This window comes from Echiichthys vipera (assembly GCF_963691815.1).
Source record: "Echiichthys vipera genome assembly, chromosome: X".
In the NCBI taxonomy this organism is placed as follows: Eukaryota; Metazoa; Chordata; class Actinopteri; order Perciformes; family Trachinidae; genus Echiichthys; species Echiichthys vipera.
In genome coordinates, this window is record NC_139825.1 from 25,130,026 (window position 1) to 25,135,590 (window position 5,565).

The window sequence follows — 5,565 nt, forward strand, 5'->3', positions numbered from 1 at the left end:
TTTTCCGGTGCCGCCTCTTGGCGTGAGGTTTCTCACAAGGACATGGTCCCCTGGCTCAAGGGTAGAACTCCATGTGCGCTGATTGTAGTTTTTCTGTCCTCTCCTTGCTCTTTTCTTCATATTCTTCCTTGTAATGGAGAAAGCCTCTTGCATGACCTCTCTCCACTTCTCTGCATATGTTCGGCTTCTTTTTCCTGATGCAACGACATACCTGGGTGACATAGTGTTCTATCTCCTGTCTCATCTTAGGCCAGAAGAACTGTTCTCTCGCAAGAGCCACCAATCTGTTTGCACCTAAACGTCCCATTTCCTTGTGTAGGTGTTTATATGTAACTGACTACAGTGACTCCGGAATGACAAGCTGTGTTCTCGTCGCAGTCTCTCTTCTGTGGATGCCTTTGCCATCCATCCGCAGATGAGGCCACTCTCTGAGAAGCAGTTGGACAGGTTCCGTCTATCAATTTGTCCCTATGTTTCAGGTGGGTATGTGTCTTTTTCAAGGCCAAAACTCTGCTTATGACCGGGTCTGCATTTTGGGCAGTTCTCACGTCTCTCACGGGATGTTGCAGCCTTCTGGCAGCGCATCTTCATTACAGGTAAAGACAAAGATCCAATTAACTTCCCCTGCTTCATCTCTCTTTGAGGCTTTCCCAATGCATTCAATGGTTTCTTGTTGGCATTCCTCCGTGCATTCTCGCATGACCTCTTCAATGGGCTTTGATCTGCGTGACAGGAAGTCTGCATCTGTACTTGTTGTTCCAGGCCTGTATTTCAATGTGAACCTATAATCGACTAACTTTGCCATCCAGCGGTGTCAAGCTGCGTTGAGTTTCGCTGACTTGGTAACATATGTCGTGGGATTATTGTCACTGTATACAGTAAAGTGAGGTGCATGAAACAGATTGTCCCGAAATCGCTCTATTATTGCCCATTTCAGCACCAGGAATTCTAATTTGCCTGAATGCAACCTGTAATTCCGTTCTGCAGCTGTAACGGTCCTTGAGCCATATGCCACCACTCTGAGAGTACTGTCCTGACGCTGGTACAAAACTGCCCCTAGACCCTCTTCTGAAGCATCCACATGGAGCACAAAGGGTTTCTCCAAGTCGGGATATGCCATCGCTGGTGGGTTTGTTAGCTGATCTACAATTTCGTTCACTATCTCCTTGTGGAGTGCAGTCCATCGAACTGGCTGAAAAGGTGACAACTGAACAGATTTTCGACTAACTCCATTTTTCTTTGGGCTTTGCTTCACCTCTGATTTGGGCTTTGCTAACTGTTCATAGAGGGGCTTGGGTGTCCTAGAGAAGTCTGGAATGTAGGATCTGTAATAACTGAGAAATCCCATCATTTTTCTCACCTCTCGCACGGTGATTGTAGTCTCATGTTTCAAAGCTTGGACTGCTTCCACTTCTTTGGGATTCATCTTGTATCCATCTGCAGAGATTACTCGACCAACATAGCAAACCTCACTTTTGAAAAAGTCACATTTCTTTGGCCTCAGCTTTATGCCACACTCTCACTGTCGTTTGATCACATTTTCAATGTGCTTATCAAAACTGGGGCTAAATACAAGGACATCGTCTAAACATGGGACGCATACCTCATCTCTGAAGTCTGCCATACATCCCTCCATGTAGCACTGAAAGCAGGCAGGTGAGTTGGTTAGTCCGAATGGGATTCTCACCCATTCCTACAGTCCCCATGGCATTATGAATGCGGTGCAGGGTCTACTTTTCTCACTCACAAAGCCCTGGTGATAAGTCTTCCCTTGGTCTAACATCGTGAACCAAGAGTTGCCACCAAGGTTCTCCAGAATCTCCTGTATCCTCGGAATGGGATGACGGTCAGGCAATGTTTTCCCGTTCAGTAGCCTGTCGTCTTCACACAGCCGCAGACTGCCCTCTTTCTTCCTGACGCATACTACAGGGGAGGAGTAGGAGGAGCAGGATTTCTGGATCCAGCCTCGATAAAGTATGTCATGTATGTCTGTTTTCATTTCTTGATAGAGATGTTTAGGTATTGCATTGTATGTTCTCTCTAATGCTGAGCACAGTCTCTTTACCATGTGACCAGAGAAAATACAGTTTTCACGTGTGTCATTTGTCAGGGCTACTTCTTCAATTACATTAAAGCCAATGATTGGGCGTTCAATGTCATGGCCAGCAACCAGGACCGGCACCACAACAGGTGTCACTCATCCCAGCTACAGCGTCTTTGGACAAGGTAATTTCAATTTCCATTCATCCCTCATATGGTATGTTGGTTTTACTTGCAGCTGAGAGCTCCAGTGATCCATCTTCAAGCAGCTCTGTCACTGGTCTCACCTCGACATCTGGCAGGTACTATTGATACCTGTGAACCAGTGTCCCACAGTATTATAGTGTCGATTCCCCCTAGAGAGGCTCGAATTAGGCATTTCTTCCCTACCAGCTTCGCTGCTTGCTGTTGTTTACCAGTGAGTGGTACTTCCAGAGGGAACAGATCTACTTTCTCTATGTTTTCAGCAGGCTGGTGGAGGAGTTCAGTTTTGCTGGTGCTGGCTGAGACGTTTTTTTTTCGACAACCCGATGCCCAGTGTTCTGTGCTGCGGCACTTGTAGCGGTGACCACACTTTCCATCAGGATTGTACTGTTGACATGTCTGACACTTTCTGGAATTTATAGTCTTATGCTGTGCTCTGTATTTTCTATCTGGCTCTTCACTCACCCTCCTCTGTTGAGATGTTGGGGTCTGCTGCAGGCAAGTTCATTTTCCTCATTTTCCTCTCTAATAGCTTCAACTCTAATAGTGTTTGCTTTTGTTATAGCTGACAACTTGTTTTTTGGCAATTTGTTGTCTGAGATCCATTGTTCTAATCAAAAACTGTATGGGTGTTTCTTTAGGCTCCAGAACTGCACGTGTGAGGTAGTGGTACAGCTCTGTAGCATCCTTTTCCGCATAATGTTTGAGCACTTGCATCAGCGCTTGCCAGGTCAAATCTACTATACTTTCAAGATAACTCTTCAGCTTTGTTCCTGGAGCTATAGCTTGAATGACAGCTTCTATGACTTCTCCCTCATCATATCCTTTTATCAGTGCCCTTTGGATTTGTCTTTCCAAACTAGTGTAGGTTAGTCTATCCTTTTGATTTGGTTCCGCAATTTGCCCTATTATTTTCAAATCTCTCCTGTACAGCGGATGGACATAAGAGACATTCTTACTTACTACAGAGTTTGCTGCAGTTGTATTATGTGGAGAAACACTTCCTTTTTGTTCTTTTGATTTATCAGGTGCATTTTCGTGGTGCACTTGGTTTTTTTGAGGCAGGGGTTTGTCCTTAGAGGCTGGCTTTCCTCTTAGCTCGTCAATTTCGTCATTTAGTTGCAATAATAAACTCATCCCTGCATCCTCACTTGAAATTACATCATCCGCTTCTATCTGTTGCAGAATAAGCCTCCTCAACTTGCGGGGTATCTCTGTATCTACTGTAAGACTTAGAGTTTCGCATACCTTTTGCAATTCCGGTGCATTCAGTGTAAACAACTTTTCTTCTATCTCTGCCACAAGACTTTCCCAGTCCGACGACATCTCTTCTACTTCCGACATGATAGAAAACTCTTACTTTCACTGTTTCTTTTGTAGCGCCGCAGTATTGACGTCCAGTGTGCTTGGTTAGCCACTACTGTTAGCAATTGCCGTTAGCTCCCGTCTTCTCTTTCTTTGTGGTGAAAACCGTCGATAAACGGGCGGAAACACCAATTTTATGTTGCATCCTCAAGCAGACATGACATCGTCTCTTCCATTTTGCAACTTTTATTCACCTCAGTCCTTAGTAATCGTGGTTTTACAACAAGAAAGAAAACTAGCCCGCACCTCAAGGGCCTTAAATAAACACAGTGACTCCACTGTTTTTCTACGCTCCACCACGCACATTAATGACATCACTTCTGAATTCTGACCTCTACTAAGTGACATTAATCAGGATTATATTTGGCATATTAACAAAATCAAAATATGACGAAAAACAAAGAATAGCTTCTGTTTAAACAGAATAACTATTTCAGCGTACTGTAATTCAAATAATTGATATGCCAATTCCCAAATAATTCTAGGTCGCAACACCGGCATGTGTTTGTCGTCAGGCCTGGACTCTGATCATGTATAGAAAATTTAATGCAGTTTGGAGAATGTATATTTAAGTTAGAGCGACTTCCTGTTTTATGTGGGGAAGCCCAAAATGGCCACTATGTTATTATGCAACATGCACAAAACATGCCTTATGTTTCCATACATGAAGTTTAGAATCCACAATGGAAATTTCATATAAATCGGATAACTCTGGTCCACAATTGACCTTTTAACAAACAAAAATTTTAATAGATCCAAAACACCAGCTGACGCCCTTTGTGAGGATTTTGCAGACCACTTCAGAAATAAAATCAATGACATCAGATCGAGTCTTTTACCCCAACAGATTTCCAATGTTGACACACCTGGATCATCTATTTTACCCGAGGAAACACTGGAGAGTTTTGCCCTGGTTGTTGCAGGGACACTTGGTCGAGTCCTCTCCCAAGTAAAGTCCACAACCTGCCTATTAGATCCAATTCCCATACCGTTTTTTAAAACACTTTGTGGATTCTTTGAGAATCAGCTTTTATACATGGTGAATTGCTCTCTTCAGACAGGGGTCTTCCCCGCCTCCTTTAAAACAGCGGTGGTGAAGCCCCTTCTGAAGAAGAGCAATTTAGCCTTCGATACAGTAGACCATCACATTTTATTAGAGAGACTGAAGAACCTGGTCGGCCTCTCTGGTACTGTTCTTAACTGGTTCATTTCTTACCTCACAGATCGACACTTCTTTGTAAGTATGGATACATGTTCCTCAGAAACCCACATAATTAATTGTGGTGTTCCCCAAGGGTCAATTTTAGGTCCAACTCTTTTTAATCTTTACATGCTTCCCCTTGGGGACGTCATCAGGAGGCACGGCATCAGCTTTCATAGTTATGCTGACGATACGCAACTGTATATCGCCGTGTCTCCTGATGACACAGGGCCTATTGATGTCTTTTTTAACTGCACTTTAGATATCAAGACATGGTCTGCAGGGAATTTCCTACAGCTCAACCAGGACAAAACCGAGGGCCAGAAAGAGAAACTTTTACCAAAAGTAAAGAATTTTAAACTATCACAATCTGCAAAAAATCTGGGTGGGATTTTTGACTCTGAGCTCAGTTTTATTCAACACATCACTCCCTGTGACTTTGGACTGGGATCTCTCCCAGTGTGGTTAGCCCCCCAAAGGTAGCTTCCCCTAGCCTCCTCTGTACCTCAGGTCTCGCTGCCCGGCCATGTCTCTGTAGTGGCAGCTAGTGTTTGTGTAGGTGTGAGTGTGTGTGTCTCTGTGTCTGTGTCAGCGTGGCTGTGTGTGTTTGTGTGAATGTGTGTATGAACGTATATATATTTGTATATGTCTCTATGCATGACTGTGGGAGGGTTGGGTTCTTTTAACTTTCTTCTCCTGATTTTATTTGATGTTTCTCTTTTTCTGTACATCTCTGTAAGGCACTTTGTGATACT